Source organism: Paroedura picta, chromosome 6 (assembly GCF_049243985.1).
Source record: "Paroedura picta isolate Pp20150507F chromosome 6, Ppicta_v3.0, whole genome shotgun sequence".
NCBI classification, from domain to species: Eukaryota; Metazoa; Chordata; class Lepidosauria; order Squamata; family Gekkonidae; genus Paroedura; species Paroedura picta.
In genome coordinates this window covers 7,311,040-7,333,217 of record NC_135374.1, presented here as the reverse complement: position 1 = coordinate 7,333,217, position 22,178 = coordinate 7,311,040, and the positions used below count along the sequence as shown (strand labels likewise).

General features: G+C 48.8%; 1 protein-coding gene across 1 annotated transcript in view; it reads left to right on the top strand.

Annotated features, from left to right (window-relative positions):
• Window positions 1-22,178, top strand: part of TENM4 (teneurin transmembrane protein 4) — a 1,513,397-nt gene that overhangs the window by 347,547 nt on the left and 1,143,672 nt on the right. Inside the window, exon 3 of the mRNA XM_077341303.1 lies at window positions 3,266-3,319. The gene's annotated coding sequence lies outside the window, so the exon portion shown is untranslated. The remainder of the gene's footprint in view (window positions 1-3,265; window positions 3,320-22,178) is intronic.

The window sequence follows — 22,178 nt, the reverse complement described above, 5'->3', positions numbered from 1 at the left end:
TTTCTGATTGCATCATTCCATTCTTAAGCTGTATTTATTGCTCAGTTGCATCCTCTCTCTACCTATACATAATGTTTGAGGGAATCTGTTTCAGTGTATCTAAGAAGTGTACACCTGCACATGCAACAGATCTTACCAACCACCTTAATCCAATCTCAGCTATTATTGATTGATTGATTGATTGATTGATTAATTAATATACTGCCCTCCCCAGAGGCTAAGGGCTGTTTGCGTAAAACGTATAAACAATACATGAAACAATCATCATCTAACTCTAATTAGCCCTTCCTGTCAACTAACTGCAGCCCCACCCTCTCTAGTTTTATGTAGTGGTTGAGAACATCGTGTTTCACACTATCTGAAGAAGTGTGCATGTACACAAAAGCTTACACCTTAAATAAAACTGTGTCAGACTTAAAGTTGTCCCCAGACTGAACAACCACATACAACAGTTAGAACAGTCAGTTTGCTCTGAGACCCAGCTTGGTGTAGTGATTCATAGAAGCATAGAATCATAGAGTTGGAAGGGACCTCATGGGTCATCTAGTCCAACCCCCTGCACTATGCAGGACACTCGATTAAGAGCGGCCGCTTCAAATCTGGAGCACCAAGTTTGATTCACCACTCCTCTGCATGCAGCCAGCTGCATGACCATGGGCTAGTCACAATCCTGGTAGAGCATTTCTCACGGAGCAGTTCTCTCAGAGCTCTCGGAGCTCCACCTCCCTCACAGGGTGTCAGTTGCAGGGAGAGGACAGGGAAGGCGATTGTAAACCACTCTGTGACTCCTTCGGGCAGTGAAAAGTGGGGTACAAAAACCATCTCTTCTTCTTTCTCCTCTTCTTCTCCTCCTCTCCCCTTCCTACCCAAAGTCTTCCAAAGAAAGTTATTTTGTTCTTTGCCGCCGCTTGGTGCTTTGCCCTTCTTTGCATATTGAAACCCTGCCGCTGTCCCCGAACATTTCATCGATTCCAGTGGCTCGCCACCAGAGGCAGCACTGCTTAACATGCGCTCCTTTGACTCCCTGTTGATATTGGCACAGCCACAATCTCCTTGTGGCTCCAGTATTAACGGCCTCCCCATTGGCCCACGAAATGCTGGCTTCTCATGCGCCAAGAGCATTCATCAGGCCTCGTCGTTAGCATGCATTGTGCCCGCTAAATAGCCCCCACGCCCCTTGTTGAAACTCTCCCAAAACAACAACACGACCGAGTCCCCTCCAAATTTAAATACATAATAAGAGTAGAGTGGAAACGAGCCCTATTTACAAAGGATTCGCCTCTGGCAGATACTTGAAATCTTTTGTACCCTGATGAGATTTGGGCCGGTGCTCCCCATTGGCTGGCCTCGCCAGCGAATCAAAAGCCCTCGGGGGGGGGGGAATGGGAAATATATGTAATTCGAGCGGTATTAATAATAATAATTTGCCGCTCTGTATTGATGGGAGCTGGCTGGGAAGGGTGATCCGGCTTCACTCGAAACAATGAGCCCTTTCAGAGCAAAGTATTCAAAATAGAAATATTTGCCACTTTTGGGGGTTTGCTTTGTGGTCCTGAATGAAGTGGGGACAGGGGTTTGCCAAAAACATTTAATGTTGCCGAATGCTCGTCTGCCTTACAAGTGGGGGGGAGGGATGTAAACATGGGAAAACATGTACTCTGAAGCCGATATGATTTAAAATCTGAATCATTTTCCATTGGGGAAAATAACAGAATGTTCATGTGCACAGAGACGGATTAAAATGTAGGATCCACGGCAAGAGGATGTAATGGTGGCCACTGGCATGGATGGTCTTAAAATGGGATTCAATAGATTTATGGAGGATGTCGATCAATGGGCATTAGCCATGGTGTGGAAAGGGAACCACTTTCAGTGGACGTCAGCAGGCAACATCAGGAGAAGGCCTCAGTTTCTAGATCCTCTTGGTGACCCTCCAAAGGAACGAGTTGGCCCCTGTGTGAGGCAGGATGCTGAACCAGATGGACCCTCACTGGCCTAATCCAGTAGGGCTCTTCTGAGGTTCTTATGGGGGGAAGGCCTTGGCCTCTCTGCCCTGTTGTTGGCCCTCCAGAGGAACTGGGTGGCCCTTGTGTGAGACCAGAGGCTGGACTAGATGGACCCTCCCTGGCCTAATTCAGTGGTGCTCTTCTGAGGTTCTTATGAGGGGAAGGCCTTAGCCTCTCTGCTGTGTTGCTGGCCCTCCAGAGGAACTGGGTGGCCCCTGTGTGAGACCAGAGGCTGGACTAGATGGACCCACACTGGCCTTAATCCAGTGGGGTTCTTCTTATGTACCTATGAAGGCCTCAGCCTCTACATCCTATGGTTGGCCCTCCACGGAAACAGCTGGCCACTGTGTGAGACAGGATGGACTGTTATTCTGATCCACTTAGGCTCTTCTTATGTTTCTAGGGCAAAGGGATGCTCCCTGGGAGGAACCAGAAACGGTATCAGAGTCTTGTTTCTATTTTTAAACCATTACATTTGTGAATAGGGTTGCAATCTCTGGGTTGGGATATAGCTGGAGGCTTTGTGTATGGTTCAAGGGGTGGGTGGGATTTGGAGCAGTGGAGTGTAATCCCCCCTCCAAAGCAGCCCTTGTCTCCAGGGGAACTGGTCTCTGTTGCCTGGAGATGGGCTATAATTCCAGGGGATCCCCCGGTCCCAACTGGAGGCTGGCATCCCTTTGTGTGAAATCTCCAGTACAAATCAAGGCTGTTATAGGAGATGAAAGTTTTCTCTATCATCCCGTCTGGTATCTCCAACCTACATTACCTCATTGGCTTATTATTTGCCCTCTTGGGTAGTCACTATATCATTACATAGCAACATGGCGATGACAGATTGGAGGGGGCTACGGGGACAAGTGCAAACGGAAACACACATACACCCCCCATGTGGACCGAAGAATGTTTCAGGGGTTTCTCGGTGGTAAAAAGGTTGAGAAAGGCTGGCCGAAAGGGTCGTTCTCATCTTATTTTCACATTACTGGCTCCATTAATCACAGCGCAAAAAGCTCCGAGAAAGAGTATCCATCTATGTTCATTTCTTATTCCAATTTACAATGGTTAATGTAGTCAAACCACATATGCCGGCTATTAATAAAGGCCAGGAGATTAATACCTGAACAAATATTTCTAAAATTCTATCCGCTTCAGGAGGCCGCAGAGGGAAAAGGATACCCATCCGGATGTCCTAGTGTTGTATTAGAGATGATTTCGGATATATACTTATGAGTCTCCTTCCCATTTTTTTTTCTTTCCCATAGGTATTCAGCATTTCCCCAGGATTAATTTGCCTCTCCGTTGCCATATTTGTTAAGGTAAGCACACCGGGGGTACACAAAGCTCATTTTGCGAATCTTGGACATCCCTATGGGTGGACCTAAATGTGTAAAATCAATTTAGAATTTGCGACTCGGGGATGGGAGTGGAAGCAGATGGAAGACTCCGGGTGAGTCAAGAGGGCGAAGCAATTAATTTGATGCTTGATCTCGGCCACTGGAGCACCGCTGGGTCAGCTTGTACGAGGCAACGTACGTAATTTGTACACGGGCCCACCGCCGTGGGAATTCTGGAGAATCTGTAGGCAGGCTGAAGCAATCAGAAAATATGTATATCCGTCCGGTTGAGAAATGTGCATGAAAAGCAAGGAACTCTGTTTAAACGTGTCCGAGAGTGGCCCTCATTAGCTTGGGGGGATCATGTCAAATGTCGAGGGACATTACCTTTTCAAGGGATCCAAGAGCTTTGATAACTTCTGTTTATTTCCTGTTTGGGGCAGGCATTCAAAACCAAGAGGAAGTCTTGGGGGCAGGCAGGGAAGAGAATTAGTAGGTTGGATAAGAGAATGACTAATATAGACTATTTCAGAAAAAATGGCAGAATAGGGATACAGGATCCATATGTGGATACAGATAGATTCACATCTACTGGCATCTTAGAGACGAACAATATTTTGGGGACAGCTAGAGTTAAGTCCTTGTGGCGCAGAGTGGTAAGGCAGCAGACATGCAGTCTGAAAGCTCTGCCCGTGAGGCTGGGAGTTCAATCCTAGCAGCCGGTTAAAGGTTGACTCAGCCTTCCATCCTTCCGAGGTCGGTAAAAGGAGTACCCAGCTTGCTGGGGGGTAAACGGTCATGACATGGGAAGGCACTGGCAAACCACCCCGTATTGAGTCTGCCATGAAAACGCTGGAGGGCGTTACCCCAAGGGTCAGACGTGACCCGGTGCTTGCACAGGGGATACCTTTACTTTTTTTTTTAGAGTTAAGTCCAGTAGAACCTTAGACCAACTAGAGAAGGGGGAGGGGCAAAACTGGGGCTCTCCAGAGGTCCATGGACTACAATTCCCATGAACTCCTCCCAGCATCATGCTAGCAGGGGCTCATGGTTAATCTCTCCCTGACTACAGAGAAGTTCCCAGAGGTGCTGAAGGGGATAGTGGTCTGCCCTTTGCTGAAGAAACCATTGCTGGATCAGTGGGACTGAGCTAGCTACCTCCGAGTCTCACATCTGGTGTTTCTGGGTAAGGTGGTTGAAAAGGCCACTGTGGACCAGCTCCTGGCATTCTTGGAGGAAACTGTGGTGCTCAGTCCATAGCAGTCAGGCTTCTGTCCTGGCCTTGGGGTGGAGATGGTGCTGATAGCTTGATGGATGATCTCCATCGTCAGCTGGATCAGGGCAGTTCAGCCGTCCTTGTGATGTTAAATCCGTCGGCCGCATTTGATGTGGTCAACCACAAGTTGTTTGCCTGCTGTCTCGCCGATGCTGGGATTTGGGGGAGAGCTCTTCAGAGGCAGCACTCCTTTTTCCAGAACCAGACACAGGGGATGGCTGTGGGGGAAGAGTTGCCGCGTCCCTGTCAACTCCCTTGTGGGGTTCTTTGAGGAGCAATTCTCTCTCCCACATTATTCAACATCTTTATGCACTCTCTGGCTCAGCTGGTCCAGAGCTTTCGGCTGGGCTTTCACCAATATGTGGATGACATCCTGCTCTATCTCCTGATGGACAGCTGCCCGGATTCCCCGCCCCCAGATTCATTTGCCTAGGAGTAGTTACGGTTAATATGACCTTATACTCTGTCCAAGAGACAAGTATTTGCTTATTTGAAGTTTGTCTGAAACACTAATCATTTGTCCCTTGACAAAGCCAGCAGGCGAAACGCGTTGGGACTTATATGAAGTAAGAATTAAAAAAACATCTGAAACTGAAGAGAGATGACTCTATTTGGATTTCTTATTGCCATATTGGTGTCCCAGTGCTTCCCTGTCTGTGGAGGCACAGGCCATGGGAGTAGCATGCACAGCATTGTTCCATCTGCACCAGACTAAGCTACTAGTGCCCTACCTGTCCTTGGACTGCTTGGCAACAGTCATCTATGCAACAGTCACCTCCAGATTAGATTCCTGTAACTCATTCTACATGGGCCTACCCTTGTCCTTGACCCCGAAATTGCAACTGGTGCAACATTCAGCTGCTAGGCTCCTCATGGGTTCTGGTTATCACCTTCAAGGCCATACGTGGTCTGGGCCCAGTGTACCTGAGGGATCGCCACCTGGTGGAACGAGTTCCCAGAGGAGATCAGAGCCCTGATGGAACTTGAAGAGTTCCACAGGGCCTGCAAAAGGGAGCTCCTCCACCAGACATTTGGTTGGGGTCAACCTGCACCATCACTTCCTAAGGGCCCTCCTCCTGAGCCCCCTTCTTTGGCACCCATGACAACTCTGCCCAACCCACTGGACTATCAGTATGTTACATTAATCTTTAATTTTTCTACGGTTCCATGTTGCTTGTTGTTTCACTTCATTCATCATTGTTAATCTAAGTTATCTGTATTGCTTCTGTTCTGTTTTATCTGAACCACCCTGAGCCTTCGGGGAGGGCAGTATAAAAATGAAATAGGTGGGTGGGTGGGTGGGTGGATGGATGGATGGGTGGGTAGATAGGTAGATAGATGGATGGATGGATGGATGGATGGATGGATGGATGGACGGACGGACGGACGGACGGACGGACGGACGGACGGACGGACGGACGGACGGACGGACGGACGGACGGACGGACGGACAGACAGACAGACAGACAGACAGACAGACAGACAGACAGACAGACAGACAGACAGACAGACAGACAGATAGATAGATAGATAGATAGATAGATAGATAATCTATGCAGCCCACAACTAAAAGGGGGACTACATTCTAGTGTGTTTGAATCTTGCTCTGCTCGTATGGACTGCTATGGACGACTTCTGCACAGACTGTGTGCTACACCTCTCAAATCTCCTGCTGGGGGGGTGTTGTGTTTCTTCTACACATCATGTATTCACTCCAAGAGCCAGCATGGTATTGTGGTTCAAGAGGGGTGGCCCCTTATCTGGAGGTCTGGGTTGATTCCCCCACTCTTGCATATTTAGCCAACTGGGTGACTTTGGGCCAGTCGCCATTCCCTTAGGGCTGTTCTTGCACAGCAGTTCTCTTAGAGCTCTCTGCACTCCACCTACCTCACAGGGCCATCTGTTGTGGGGAGAGGAAGAGAACAGTGTTTGGGACTCCTTCAGGGAGTGAAAATTGAGGTATAAAAAACTAGATCCCTTCTTTTTTTTTTGCTAGGATATTCATTACCTGTAAACTGTTTCCCCAATCACCTACCTTTCATGGCATCTGGATTAGAGCTGATTCTTCTCTGTTCTTGTGTTCCACTTACTAACAAGAGGCTTGTGAGAAATCATTCCCCCCCCCCTTCCCAGCCTCATCAGAACTAGGCATAGTAAAATGATACAAAGCCTTGTGTGAATGGTTTTTCTTCTTCCTCCTCCCTTTTGTGAAAGCAACGTGTATTTTTGGTTCTATTTTATTTTCATACACAAATAATTTTGCACAGTGGAAACCTACAGCGCCTTGATTAAAGATCAGCAAACCGGCTGTAACACCTGGATCCAGTTTGGACTCTTAACCGCACAGCCTCGGAGTCCACATTGAAACTCAACCCCCTTCAACGGGGAAGGCAGCAATTCACTCCTGAATGCATCGAGAAAGTCAACAACTTTTTTGAGTTTTGATGGACACCGGTTTGACCTGCTAGGTCATGACCTCGAAGCTGTGGGCCAAGGAATATTTCTACACGCCTCAAGGAAATTGCAAGCGTGCAGTGAGAAAGAAATATCTTAATTCTCCTGTGACTCCAGATCTTCCATCCATCCATGGCATGGTGTGCTGGATCTGTGGTTATCTGGCCTTGACTTATGCAGAAGGGAGATATGTATTTGCTAGCGGACTATGCAAGATCTGTAGTGTGCATGCCAGAGCAGCATATGAAGAATATCCTGCAGGGGGCATCGTAGGAAACGCATAGTTAGCATATTTGGATTAGGAACTTCCTGGTATTTTCCAATTAATCTCCTCCTATGTCCTGAGGCCTGGGGATCCCCTGAAATTACAGTTCATCTCCACAAAAAAAGAGAGTTTCCCTCGACAAAATATCTGCTTGGACTCCATGGCATCATACAACACCGAGGTCCTTTCCCACCCCAAATCCTGCACAATCCCAGATCCACCCCCAAAGTGTCCAGGTATTTCTCAACCCAACCCTAACATTGCCTCCTGGTGCTGGGATGTAGAGGTTCTGAATGCCTCTGCATGTTGAGGTTCCGTTCAGTCACTATGGCTATTCTCAGTGAATCTTTCCAACATGCTTTTAAAGCGATTTATATGCCTGTGGCCATCACTACATCCTCTGGCAGAGAATCTTACACCTTAATCATTTGCCTTTTGCCTGTCTTGAACCCCACCTCATCAGCTTTATTGGCTGGCTTCTAGGATTTGGGGTGAAGAAGATGTTCTTGTTGTTAACTCTTTCCAACCTGAGTGTCTGTCCTCTCAGAAGGACTTGTGCTCCCCGGGGGAAATGGATCAGTCTGGTCCATTATGAGAAGAGAGGCCATGAATTTAGAATCAAAAGTGCTCAGCATTTGAATTTGCCTTGTTTGACATAAAATCATAAGCAAAATCCTGCTGGGAGGGTCCATCTAGTCCAGCCTCCCCTGATAAGAACTTCAGAAGAGCCCTGCTGGGTCAGACCAGGGAGGGTCGCTCCAGTCCAGCCTCCCGTCTCATACAAGGGCCAGCCAGTTCCTCTGCAGGGCCAGCCACAGGGCAGAGAGGCCAAGGCCTTCCCCTGAGAAGACCCTCAGAAGAGCCCTGCTGGGTCAGGCCAGGGAGGGTCCCTCCAGTCCAGCCTCCCGTCTCACCCAGGGGCCAGCCAGTTCCTCTGCAGGGCCAGCCACAGGGCAGAGAGGCCGAGGCCTTCCCCTGAGAAGACCCTCAGGAGAGCCCTGCTGGGTCAGACCAGGGAGGGTCCCTCCAGTCGAGCCTCCCGTCTCACCCAGGGGCCAGCCAGTTCCTCTGCAGGGCCAGCCACAGGGCAGAGAGGCCGAGGCCTTCCCCTGAGAAGACCCTCAGGAGAGCCCTGCTGGGTCAGACCAGGGAGGGTCCCTCCAGTCCAGCCTCCCATCTCACAGAGGGGCCAGCCAGTTCCTCTGCAGGGCCAGCCACAGGGCAGAGAGGCCGAGGCCTTCCCCTGAGAAGACCCTCAGAAGAGCCCTGCTGGGTCAGACCAGGGAGGGTCCCTCCAGTCCAGCCCCCCGTCTCACCCAGGGGCCAGCCAGTTCCTCTGCAGGGCCAGCCACAGGGCAGAGAGGCCGAGGCCGAGGCCTTCCCCTGAGAAGAACCTCAGAAGAGCCCTGCTGGGTCAGACCAGGGAGGGTCCTTCCAGTCCAGCCTCCCGTCTCACCCAGGGGCCAGCCAGTTCCTCTGCAGGGCCAGCCACAGGGCAGAGAGGCCGAGGCCTTCCCCTGATAAGAACCTCAGAAGAGCCCTGCTGGCTCAGGCCAGGGAGGGTCCTTCCAGTCCAGCCTCCCGTCTCACCCAGGGGCCAGCCAGTTCCTCTGCAGGGCCAGCCACAGGGCAGAGAGGCCGAGGCCTTCCCCTAATAAGACCCTCAGAAGAGCCCTGCTGGGTCAGGCCAGGGAGGGTCCCTCCAGTCCAGCCTCCCGTCTCCCCCAGGGGCCAGCCAGTTCCTCTGCAGGGCCAGCCACAGGGCAGAGAGGCCGAGGCCTTCCCCTGATAAGAACCTCAGAAGAGCCCTGCTGGCTCAGGCCAGGGAGGGTCCTTCCAGTCCAGCCTCCCGTCTCACCCAGGGGCCAGGCAGTTCATCTGCAGGGCCAGCCACAGGGCAGAGAGGCCGAGGCCTTCCCCTGAGAAGACCCTCAGAAGAGCCCTGCTGGGTCAGACCAGGGAGGGTCCTTCCAGTCCAGCCTCCCGTCTCACCCAGGGGCCAGCCAGTTCCTCTGCAGGGCCAGCCACAGGGCAGAGAGGCCGAGGCCTTCCCCTGATAAGAACCTCAGAAGAGCCCTGCTGGCTCAGGCCAGGGAGGGTCCTTCCAGTCCAGCCTCCCGTCTCACCCAGGGGCCAGCCAGTTCCTCTGCAGGGCCAGCCACAGGGCAGAGAGGCCGAGGCCTTCCCCTGATAAGGACCTCAGAAGAGCCCTGTGGTGTCAGACCAGTCCAGCTTCCTGTCTCAGAGGCCTAGACATTTTGCCACAACTGCCTTTTGAAAAGTCATATATATATAAATATAAAAGCAATTGTAAGGAATGCTCTTGAAATACAATCTAACCTTGAAAGTACTGAAGATCGTGGAAAGGCTTGCTCTTTCTCACTCGAAGACCAGGACTGAAGCTTTTAAATTTACCCCAAGTGGCAGGAAGTGTCTTACCCCGTTGGTTCAAGAGCTCTGCCCTTTCTTGGAACGAAGCAGCTTTGCCGCTGTTATCCATGACCTGGTTCCATCCAAGACCGATTACAGGAACAAAGCACAGGTGTCTTTGAAGGCGGCAGAGATGCTTCAAGTGGTTCAGAGTGTGATGGCCAGAAGGGACTCAACATAATTAACAAGTTCTGACTCCCCGTACGCTTCTTGGCACTACGGAAGGTGCTGTTTGTAACCTACAGTGGCCTACACAGCCAAGGAATAACGCATCAGAAGGTTTATCGTTGCCAAGGAAAGAGAACGGAGCACCAAGCTGCTTAAAATAATAGTTTTATTAGGAAGAGAAACAAACTTTCTTTATATGAAAAGAGGAGAGAAAGAGTCCTAACTGTCTAGCCCAGCCTTCCTCAAATTTTTTACCGCTGAGAAACCCCCCAAAACATCCTTCAGGCTTCGGGAAACCCCAGAAGTGGCGTGATCGTGCAGAATATGGTTGGGAAGCAGAGTTGCAGACACGCCCACCTGGGGCCCCTCCCCTTCCCACCCCCTCCAGGCCCATCATTGGCCATTTGGGCAGGGATGGGCTGACGTGACCATATATGGTCATATCACCTGATAAATGTTTACCAAGTTTTTAAAAAAACATATACAAAATTACTTGACTCCCATAGAATCATAGAATCAATAGAATCATAGAGTTGGAAGGTACCTCATAGGTCATCTAGTCCAACCCCCTGCACTATGCACGGTAATCAAATACTATTGCTCACCCACTGTAACCTGCCATCCCCTTAAGTCTTCACAGAATCAGCCTCTCTGTCAGATGGCTCTCCAGCCTCTGTTTACAAATTTCCAAAGATGGAGAACTCACCTGTTCATGAGACAGTGGTTGAGAAAGCCTGCTCTAGCCATTCTCTTCTGTATCCATTCTGTCTGTTCTGGAGGCAAGCAGGGAGGAAGTCTGCCATAAGGAGCAGGAAGTCACCATCTGAGACAATCAGGTCATGGGAGGAAGCTATTTTTCCCCGGAGAATGGACCAGAATCAATGGGATGAAATTAATGCAAAAGAAATTCCATCTAAACATCCAGAAGAAATTCCTGACAGTGAGAGCGGTTCCTCAGTGGAACAGGCTTCCTCAGGAAGTGGTGGGTTCTCCATCTTTGGAGATTTTTAAACAGAGGCTGGAGAGCCATCTGACGGAGAGGCTGATTCTGTGAAGGCTCAAGGGGGTGGCAGGTGACAGTGGATGAGCGAGAGGGTTGTGAGTGTCCTGCATGGTGCAGGGGGTTGGACTAGATGACCCAGGAGGTCCCTTCCAACTGTATGATTCTCTGATTCTGTGATTCTATGGTTCTAAATATCAAAAGTGTGAAATATCTGCCCTGAGTCCACCGAGACAGTGCAGAATAGGTTCTAATAATAAATAAATACACATAGCCGATGCTCTTTTAGGATATTCTTCACAACTTGCAAATTACATATCTTGCTTATTCCAACAATAAGATCCAGCAAGCTCACCCTGACTAGCAGTCTTTAAGCAGTGACTGGACAGTTACTTATCCTAGATACTTTAGGCTGATCCTGCATTGAACAGTGGGTGGGACTAGATGGCCTCTCTGGCCCTTCCCACTCTGTGATTCTATGATTCTAACTGTGGCTAGCAGGATCACCCAGCTGTCTGTATGTGGAGGACTGGGGGAATCCAACCCAGTTCTCCAGATAAGAGGCCACAGTTCCTAACCACTACGCCAAGCCGGCTCTGTGTATGAATGACCCTGAATGACTCTATGAAGGAACTACACTCCCAAATACTTGGGGGTTTCCCATCCAAATAGTAGCCAAATTAAGCCCAGCTTATCTTCTGAAATCTAAAGGGACTGAGCTTCCCTGGGCTATCAAAGTAAAATAAGGTCACCCTAATTCCATTGCCTCTTGTGGCGCAGAGTGGTAAGGCAGCGACATGCTGTCTGAAGCTGCCTGCCCATGAGGTTGGGAGGTTGGGAGTTTGATCCCAGCAGCTGGCTCAAGGTTGATTCAGCCTTCCAGAAAAGAACAGGCTGGGTGTTCTTTGGCAAAAAAACCCCTCCTGTCTAAAATGACTGAAAATCCATTTTCATTCTGGAATTTTCATTGATGGATTTCTCATTCCACCCAGTCCCATTACAGCATTTTCATGCCACTTAGAGGCCGTTTCCGCACTGCATCTACGCAACTGACGCAAACACTGGCATCCATTTTTATCCAAGGTCATTAAGGTAGCTGGGAAAAGAAACGGCGGCCGCTTTCTCCCAACTGTCGAGAAACCATACAAAGAATAGTTGAACTTTCCAACTGAACCTAAGCTGTCAAGCAATCCCATAACGTCCCAAAGGAGGATACCCATAAGTAGAGGGTAAACAGACGAACAAAATACTCTTTTGTTACAACATTTTTGAAGCTTCTTCTTTCCTCCATCCCCCCCGAGTTGGCCATGCAGTTGTGTCTTTCCCCGTTTAAACCTTAATTGGCTCCATCGTTGGGGTAATTTATTAATTATGAGAAACCTTTCCGGTTAATTAAGAGGTGCATTTAGCACAGTATGCAACGTCTGTAGCTACATTAATTCTTTCATTCTTGCAGAGAGAAAGGGGGGGGGAGGGGAACGAGGCAAAAAGAACAGCCCAAATGTGACCCTCCTGGAGTTTTATTGAAGGTCATTGTTCCACACCAAAGACTGGAAAATGGAACTAATTAGCCGAAAAAGGGCCGGAGCGCATTTATTACCATGGAGCGAGGTTGTCGGGGAAGGCGGAAGCATCTGAGCCCGGCCTGGTGTCCCACCTCATTAAGCCAAGGGGACCGTAAGAAATGGCTGGCGTTACACATAGAGACAATATGGAGTCGTTACTTAATCAAATTGGCATATGGTGCCCAAGCTAGGAATAACTCTTCCCACCTGTTCGAGGATGCAGTTCCTTGGAGTTTGTCACTCTACGTTGTACATTGTCACCTAGATCCGTCAATGTGTCTATCTTTCGGAAGGTGGGATGCATTTTGGAGCAGGCGGGGAACGGAACGCATGGTCGATGTACTCGATCCAACCCCTCGGGATTATTTTTAAACACATCCTCGAAGACCGAGACCCTTGCAGCTGAGGGGAGGCAACGCCAGATGGAGAGATGGATGAAAGCAGTCGGGAGCCCACAGGTGGGAGCCCACCAACTGGAAATACATCTGACAGTACAAGAGATCAAAGCTTTAAATAATGGCACGTAACGGAGGGGGCCAATCCTTGGTTGGGAGATTCCCGGAGATTCTGGGGTTGGCGGCTGTTTTGATATTTTGCAATCTACCTTGAGATATCAGGAAAAAATGTTCACAATCAGAGTAGTTCAGCAGTGGAATAGGCTGCCTAAGGAGGTGGTGAGCTCCCCCTCATTGGCAGTCTTCAAGCAAAGGTTGGATATACACTTTTCTTGGATGCTTTAGGATGCCTTGGGCTGATCCTGCGTTGAGCAGGGGGTTGGACTAGATGGCCTGTGTGGCTCCTTCCAACTCTATGATTCTATGATTCTAAATGGATCCGTATCAATACCTTGATTTGTCATGAGCTGCAGAAAATGCCTCTTGAATAATTTTATTTAGAAATTTCCTCCTTGGATCTGTGTAAAGTGAACATTCCAACAGATAGCGTGGCAGATCTTCAACTACTGGGTTCCCACAGATACAGAGACGTTGTAAAAGAGGAATTTGAGCATATCTCCCAGTCAGAACAGAAGAGGGCATTGACTGAAATCTCAGGGCTGAAGATGCTATTTAGTCTGCTCTAACAATAGAGGGTATTTGACCGGCTGGGTATCAAAGCTCCCCGAAAATCATTTCTGAAAGGTCCCAAAAAGTAGGCCCTTTCTTGGTTCCAAAGACCGACATCCTCTCACTTCGTTAGGAGTCAAGATGGGTGAGAGACGTGGAAGTAAAAACGAGGGAGGATTGGATGGAAGCCATAACCTTCCTGGGTCGCGCATGGCACTTCAGTGTTCTACAAAAATATGATCTTCTACTATTCTATCACAAGAGTCAGCTTGGTGTAGTGGTTAGGAGCACAGAGTTCTAATCTGGCGAGCCAGGTTTGATTCCCCACTCCCCGACATGCAGCCAGCTGTTCTGACCTTGGGCTCGCCACAGCACTGATAAAGCTGTTCTGACCGAACGGTGATATCAGGGCTCTCTCAGCCTCACCCACCCCACAGGGTGTCTGTTGTGGGGAGAGGAAAGGGAAGGCGATTGTCAGCCATTTTGAGACTCCTTCGGGTAGACAAAAGTGGCATATAAGAACAAACTCTTCTTCTTCCTCAGTAATATCAGGGTTCTCTCAGCATCCCCTGCCTCACAAGGTGTCTGTTGTGGGGAGAGGAAAGGGAAGGCGAATGGAAGCCACTTTGAGACTCCTTCGGGTAGAGAAAAAGGGCATATAAGAACCAACTCTTCTTCTTTATTCATTTATTTGTATTTATATGCCTCCCTCCCCTGAGATGTGGAAGGACTCCGAAAAGATTCAAAACCGACCTTTTGAAAAAAAAAAAACAGAATCCAATATGACCTTTAGTTACCTCCAAAACCCCTGCAGTACAGAGGCTGGGCTGTGATCTCCCGTTTGTGTTTACAAAATGAATTTATCCGCACAATAGAGCCACAAAGCGGGAATGAGGGAGAAAAGCCTTTAATAACTCCTCGGAGATCCAGACGTTGCCAGAGGTTGAATGGGGGGACGTGTCCAGGAATGGGGTAATGGCTCACCTGCTGGTTACCTTCACATACATTAGCGCCAAGGGAAGGAACTCAACTCCCTTTCCTCTTTATTCCTACCTAATTATACAGTTTTCTCAAAAAAAAAAAAAAAAAAGGAGGAAATGTTTTTATTTCCAGGCACTGAGCAAGCTCGCGAAAGCTTGGTACAAGGCGGTCTTTCTCAAGTTATTTTTATCATTGAAAAACCCTTGAAACGTTCTTCGGGTCTTTGAGAAACCCCAGAAGTGGTACGATCATAGAGAATGTGGTTGGGAAGCAGAGCTGTGGACACGTTCTCCCCTTCCCACCCCCTCCAGGCCCATCATTGGCCATTTGGGGACAGGGGCAGGTCAACATGCTAATGTAGGGTCATGGCACCCAATAAATGTTTGCCAAATCTACATCAAAATTAATTAACTCCCACTCATTCAGGAAACCCTAACAGGGCTGACAAGAAACTGCAGGGTTTCATGAAACCATGGCTGGAAAAGCCTGCTTTGAGCTCTCCACATGGAGATTATTTTTATCTCCACTGATGGTCCAGGGGAAGAAGAAACCATAGCAACAGTGGAATCTCTGAGATTGGTGTGGGCCTTAGTGGAGACAAAGCCCTATGAAGGAAGGCTGAGATATCTAGGAAAGTTTAACCTGGAGTTGGAGGGATTGTAGATCAGTGGAAGAGCGTCTGTTTGCCGTCCAGAAGGTCCCCAGTTCAATCCCCGGCATCTCTGGTTAAAAGGGCCAGGGAAAAAGTGATGTGGAAGTCCTTGGCCTGAGACCCTGAAGAGACAGACAGAGGTTGCAGCTCAGTCAAAGAGCATCTTCTTGGCATCTACAAGGTGTCCAGATCAATCCCTGGCAGCTCCAGTAGCCAGGGTTGGCCCTGCTTAGCTTCTGAGATCTGACTTTCCTGGCCTATCCAGGTCAGGGTAACTTGGAGAGTTTCTAAGGCAATATAGGTGGTTTGCTGTTTTCTGCCTCTGCATTGTGACCCCTAGTGGCCCTTGGAGGAACTACCACCAAAATCACTGGAGGTCTCCCATCCAAACATGAGACAGGGTCAGCCCAGCTTAGCTTCCAAGACATGAGAGCACTGGGCATGTGTGGTCTATCCAATTTAGGGCATATCCCTTGCTCTTCTTATGAGATGGAGGATATTTCTCTGGAATATCCCTACCCCTGATTGTCATGATGGAAACCCTGGTTGGATCAGGGGAGAAATGGGGGGGCTTAACCCTTCTCGGCCCACTAAATAACCCCTCCTCTTCCTCTTTCTGCTATTCCTACAAATACACAACCTATAACTATGAAGTACCAAGAAGACAGTATTTTTAGGGCATAATCTGAACAACGTGGTTAAGAGCAGCAGACTCGAATCTGGAGAAGTTATTTTTATTTATTATTTATTTGATTTGTATGACCGCCGCTCTCGGAAACCGGCTCGCGGCGGTTCACAACATTTTAATACAATACAATATATTAACCATTAAAATTCCCCATTAAAACCCCATTAAAACAATGACTAAGTCACAATGATGGCGATTAAAACTATTCCCGTACAGGCCCACTGGATGAGCAGAAGGGAACGGAGGATAATTGGGCATAGGATGGAACACTCTGGGGAACCAGGTCAGTTTAGTACTGGCCTCCCCCCTCCGGGGAGAGGGGTCCGATCTTAGCCCCGGGCCATCACCCGGCCTTAGACAAACGCCTGGCGGAAGAGCTCCGTTTTGCAGGCTCTGCGGAACTCAGAGAGCTCCGACAGGGCCCGCAGCTCTTCAGGGAGCTCATTCCACCAGGTAGGGGCCAGGACCGAAAAGGCCCTGGCCCTTGTCGAGGCCAGGCGTGCCTCCCGGGGTCCTGGGATCATCAGCAGATTCTTACCCGCAGAGCGAAGTGCCCTGCGGGGGGCATAAGGAGATAGGCGGTCCCTCAAGTATGCAGGACCCAAGCCGCGTATAGTCTTAAAGGTTAGTACCAAAACCTTGAACCTGATCCGGAAACAAACTGGCAACCAGTGCAGCTGCTTCAGCAGAGGCTGAACATGGGACCTCCAAGATGATTTAGTGAGGACCCGTGCAGCTGCATTCTGTACCAGCTGTAACTTCCGGGTTAGAGACAAGGGTAGGCCCGCGTAGAGCGAGTTACAGAAGTCTAATCTAGAAGTAACCGTTGCATGGATCACAGTGGCCAGGTGTTTCGGGGGCAGGTGGGTTTGATTCCCCACTCTTCCTCTACGTGCAACCAACTGATTGACCTTGGGCTAGTCACAGTTCGCTCAGAGCTCTCTCCACTAGGCATGCATGCAGGGGGGAAAATTCAAACTGTTTCAGAATTCTAATCATCCAAATCACCCTTTACAGGTTCGGATTAGGCCAAATTGATTTCACAGATCAGCTGTTTGACATGCAGTCTCACCACCCCACCTTTCCAGACAGCACCTGAGAAGGCTGGGGGGCAGAAGACATCTAAAGGGAAATGCCAAGCAACTAATCTATCATGATCATTGGCTTGGCATGCCCTTTAAATGCCTCCTCCCAGCCGTCTAAGTGTGCCTCTGCTGCCTGAGAAGAGTGGGGGGGTATTTGAAGGGTGCACCAAACAGCTGACAATGAAAGATCAGCTGTTTGGCATTCTCTCTTTCCCTCAACCTTTCCTTTAAACTGGAAGAATCCTGACTGAATGACCAAATTGCAATTTAGATACTGCTCATTCGGTTGGTTTCAAATACAGGAATGGGCGATTCAATTTGGATAAGTTTGAAATAAACCTGAATCAGCATTGGTCCGGGTAATTTTGGGCTCATTCAAACCGAATCAACCATCCCTACTCTCAATCTCACCCACCTCATAGTCTGTTTTGGGGAGAGAAACGGAAGGTGATTGTATGTAGCTTTGAGGGCAGGATGCTGTTCCCGTTGGCTGCAGAGGAGAGGACACGCAGTAATGGGTTTAAACTACAAGTACAACGATATGGGCTAGATATCAGGGGAAAAAATTTCACGTTCAGAGCAGTTCAGTAGTGGAATAGGCTGCCTAAGGAGGTGGGGAGCTCCCCCTCACTGGCAGTCTTCAAGCAAAGGTTGGATACACACTTTTCTTGGATGCTTTAGGATGCTTTGGGCTGATCCTGCGTTGAGCAGGGGGTTGGACTAGATGGCTTGCATGGACCCTTCCAACTCTATGGTTCTATGATTCTATGATTTGAGACACATGAGGCCTGCTGGGTGATTCTGGGCGAGACTCAGTTCTCTCAGGGCTCTCTCAGCCTCACCAGACTCCCAAGGGAGAGAGGAAGGGAACGCGCTTGTAAACCGCTTTCGTACTCACACATAGAAACATCTTTACTGGCATACGAAATAGTTACCAAATACGTAATAAGAAAAATCATGATGGAATCAATCAGGTCTTACGTTCCTGGAATCTAATTGCTAAGTGCGAAAATTTCGCCATCCTGTCAGTTATATCAGGATCCTGATTGGGAGGAAAAAGTGATTTCTCATCGTTATCGGAAGAACCATTCCGATTAACTGGGAGTGAATTGGGAACTTTGGTCCAGATAGCACCATATAGAGAGCAGTATCGGAAATCATGTTCTATAGAACAGGGGTAGTGAAACTGCGGCCCTCCAGATGTCCATGGACTACAATTCCCATGAGCCCCTGCCAGCAAATGCTGGCAGGGGCTCGTGGGAATTGTAGTCCATGGACATCTGGAGGGCTGCAGTTTGACAACCCCTGTTCTATAGCTTCTATATACGCCTTCAAGTAGTGAAAAGCGAGGTATAAGAACCTACTCTTCTACTTTTCTGAAATTAAATCTCATGGATTTCATTGGGGCAGAGTTAAAAACATGTGTCTCTCTCAGAGAAATCACAGACTTTGTATACATCCTTTCCTCCCGAGTCCCTTTTTAAAATATATATATATTATTCCACGTGATTACATTCCATATACAGTAATTACAGCTTGCGACGAGATCAAACAGAGTGTTTCCCCAAACCAGCCGTAATCAAATCAAATGCTTTAAATTCACCATTTGACATAATTACTATAAATATGACAGGAAACGATATTTCTGGGATGCATAAATTTGTAACTGTGTCAGACGACTGCCTGGTGCGAGAGGAGGGGGAGCGGCGTGATCTCGAAAGAAGAAAAGTGCAGCAAGAGGGAAAAAATCCACCGTTCTCCCTACGGAGTTAAGCCGCCTCGGAGACTAAGCCTTGGAGACATCTCGAAACGGGCACCGGGGGGGGGGATATAACATATTACAAATATTGGCATTCTTTAGCGATGTTGTGGCACGACTGCGAAAGGAAATGTTTCTAAACAGGAATGCGATGTGCTGAATCCAATCAGAAATCTGGGCGCTTTCATGCACACTGTACTAATGCAGTTTTGATCCCCTCCAGCGACGGTTTGGAAGTGGATTTGGCCATTTCACACGGTGACAACCAGTGACAAAGCACGTTGAGAGGGTATTATTTAGCATGTGTGCAAGCACTCAGGGTTGTATTCAGTGCGGGTGCTCCTATCCATTCATTCATTCATTCATTCATTCATTCATTCACTGCATTTGTAGACCGCTGCTCCTGGACCAGCCATCTCACAGAGGATAACAACATGAATACAGTAAAAATAAAGGTAAAGGTATCCCCTGTGCAAGTACCGGGTCATGTCTGACCCTTGGGGTGACGCCCTCCAGCGTTTTCATGGCAGACTCAACAGGGGGTTTGCCAGTGCCTTCCCCAGTCATGACCGTTCACCCCCCAGCAAGCTGGGTACTCATTTTACCAACCTCGGAAGGATGGAAGGCTGAGTCAACCTTGAGCCGGCTGCTGGGATCGAACTCCCAGCCTCATGGGCAGAGCTTCAGACTGCATGTCAGCTGCCTTAACACCCTGTGCCACAACAGTCTAAAAACAACTAAACAAACTATCCCACTCCCCACCCACTTCAAAATCCTTCCACTGCAGCCATGGTTCTCATGATTGGTGCTTAGAGGAGGGTATTCCTTACTGGTAGACCTGGGCTTCTGACCCTCAAGAGTACTTCAGAATGCAGCATGAGTTGGGTTGGGAAGATATTATATATTTAAGTGCTGTCAAGTCACACCTGATTTATGGCAACCCCAGCCAGGGGCCTTCAAGGCGAACATGAAGCAGGAGAAGTTTTCCATTGCCTTCCTTAGTAGAAACTTTCTTGGTGGACCCCCATCTGTGTACCAACCTTGCGTGGCTTCCAAGAGCTGACTGTACCACCCTGCCTTCCCTTCCACTTTCCTAATGTCATTGTTGGGCAGTCATCAGAACACAAGAGAAGCCATATTGGATCAGGCCAATGGACCCTCCCGTCCCATAATCTCTACCACAGAACGTAAAAATCCCAGATGTCATCAGGAGGTCCACCAGCAGGGCCAGTCCTCCAGGAGCCCTCCTACTATGGCCTACCAAGCACCAAGAATACCCAGAGTCACTGTCCCAGACATCAGAACATAAGATAACCCCTGTTCCCCCAACTCAGTGGCCCATCCAGTCCAACATTCTGTGGCACACAGTGTCCAAAACACAGGTGCCATCAGGAGGTCCACCAGTAGGGCCAGAACTCCAGAAGCCCTCCCACTGTTGCCCCCCACAGCACCAAGAATCCAAAGCATCACTGCCCCAGAATGTTCCATCTGTACACTGTGGATGATAGCTACTGATAAACACCAAAAAGTTGCATTTCATCAAAATGACATTTTTGGATGACTGATTCGTATGATTTGTATGGGTTCTAATTGTCTCTTTGAGCAGTTGCCCACTGGGCAGAGCAGTCTTGCAGCCTGGATGGAATGCTAGTAGATCTCAATCAGAACGTATAGGAAAATGCCTCTGTCCAAAGCCAATCATATGGCACTGCATTGTCAGTAAGGAAAACAGCGGAAACGAAATGTCAAACACGTACGAACAGATTGATGAATTTCCAAACTGATCGTCGAAAAATTGTATCTCCATTTGCGACCGGCGAACACGGCACAAAGCAACAGGGATTTGAGCAGATCAGCCCTGCCTGCTCCTTAGAAGGCCAGATCCTGAAGATGAAACTCAAATATTTTGGCCCCCTCATGAAAAGGAGGACTCTCTGGAGAAGAGCCTAATGCTGGGAGCGATCGAGGGCAAAAGAAGAAGGGGGCGACAGAGAATGAGGTGGCTGGATGGAGCCACTGAAGCAGTCGGTGCAAAATTAAATGGTCTCCGTGGAATGGCAGAAGACAGGAAGGCCTGGAGGATCATCGTCCATGGGGTCGCGATGGGTCGGACACGACTTCGCAACTAACGACAACAAGGTAGGGGGTCATTTCCCATGTGCATTCCACATCGTGACTCACATGCTTCACCTTGGCGAACCTCGGTTTTGACTCTCGAAAAGTCCACCCGAAATGGTTGCCCTGTTTTGTGCTCAGCGGGACCACGAAATGCTTTCCGTGAGATACCTCCTTATTGTTCCTCTTTCCCATTGCAGCTTATTTGCTGTCACAGCCAAGTGGACCTTGCCTCCGAGCGCTTGTAAACAACCTCTATTTATAGAACTTGTCGGTGCGGACGTGCGCTTTGACGACTTTGATGAGAAATCTCTAATGGAAGTGTCCTTCCTCTTTGAATCCAGCCCCGGCTTGCAAGGGGTTGTGGGGGGGCAGGCGGGGAGGTACACAATGGGGAGGATGGGTATGTTAGCTCTCGTGCGAACAAACATGCTCATCCAAGGCCAATGTCAGAGAGTCAATTGCTTCCCATTCATTTTCATTCTAAGGAGTTGTTTGCAGAAGGAGGATTTTATGCACCTCACCCGCAATGCCTTTAAGCTCCATGTTTTGGTAGCCATGTGGCAACCCACCCACCTACCCCCCCCCAAATAAAAACTCCTGAAGACTTTTGGAGCTTGTTGCTAGAGGTTTCAGAAGTAACTGAATATTCTCTGAGAGGAAGCTGAGGTTACCACTCTGCACACATAGGATAACGTCCTTTCCATGCACAATTCTTTATATATTTATTTATTTTATCATTAGACTTATCGATTTCCACACTTGGGCCAGCTGGCTCATGGCGGTTCATCACAAAATAATAAAAAACCAGAATAAAATCACAAACAAATCAGTAAAGTCCCCACCCAGTAATGCCAACCAATTATACCGCCAGTAAGCCCATTCAGCTCCACCAATTAATCTGTCTCCAAGCCTTAAGGTAGGTGTAGATGTAGATAGACCAAGCCCTATGAAGATAGGTTGAGGGCCTTGGGAGTGTTCAGCCTGGAGAAAAGTAGGTTGAGAGGGGACATGATAGCCCTCTTTAAGTATTTGAAAGGTTGTCACTTGGAGGAGGGCAGGAGGCGGTTTCTGCTGGCTGCAGAGGAGAGGACACGCAGTAATGGGTTTAAACTTCAAGTACAACGATATAGGCTAGATACCAGGAAACAAATTTTCACAGTCAGAGTAGTTCAGCAGTGGAATAGGCTGCCTAAGGAGGTGGTGAGCTCCCCCTCACTGGCAGTCTTCAAGTAAAGGTTGGATACACAAGGTTGGAGCCAGTTCGGTGTAGTGGTTAGGAGTACGGACTTCTAATCTGCCATGCCAGGTTCGATTCTGCGCTCCCCCACATGCAGCC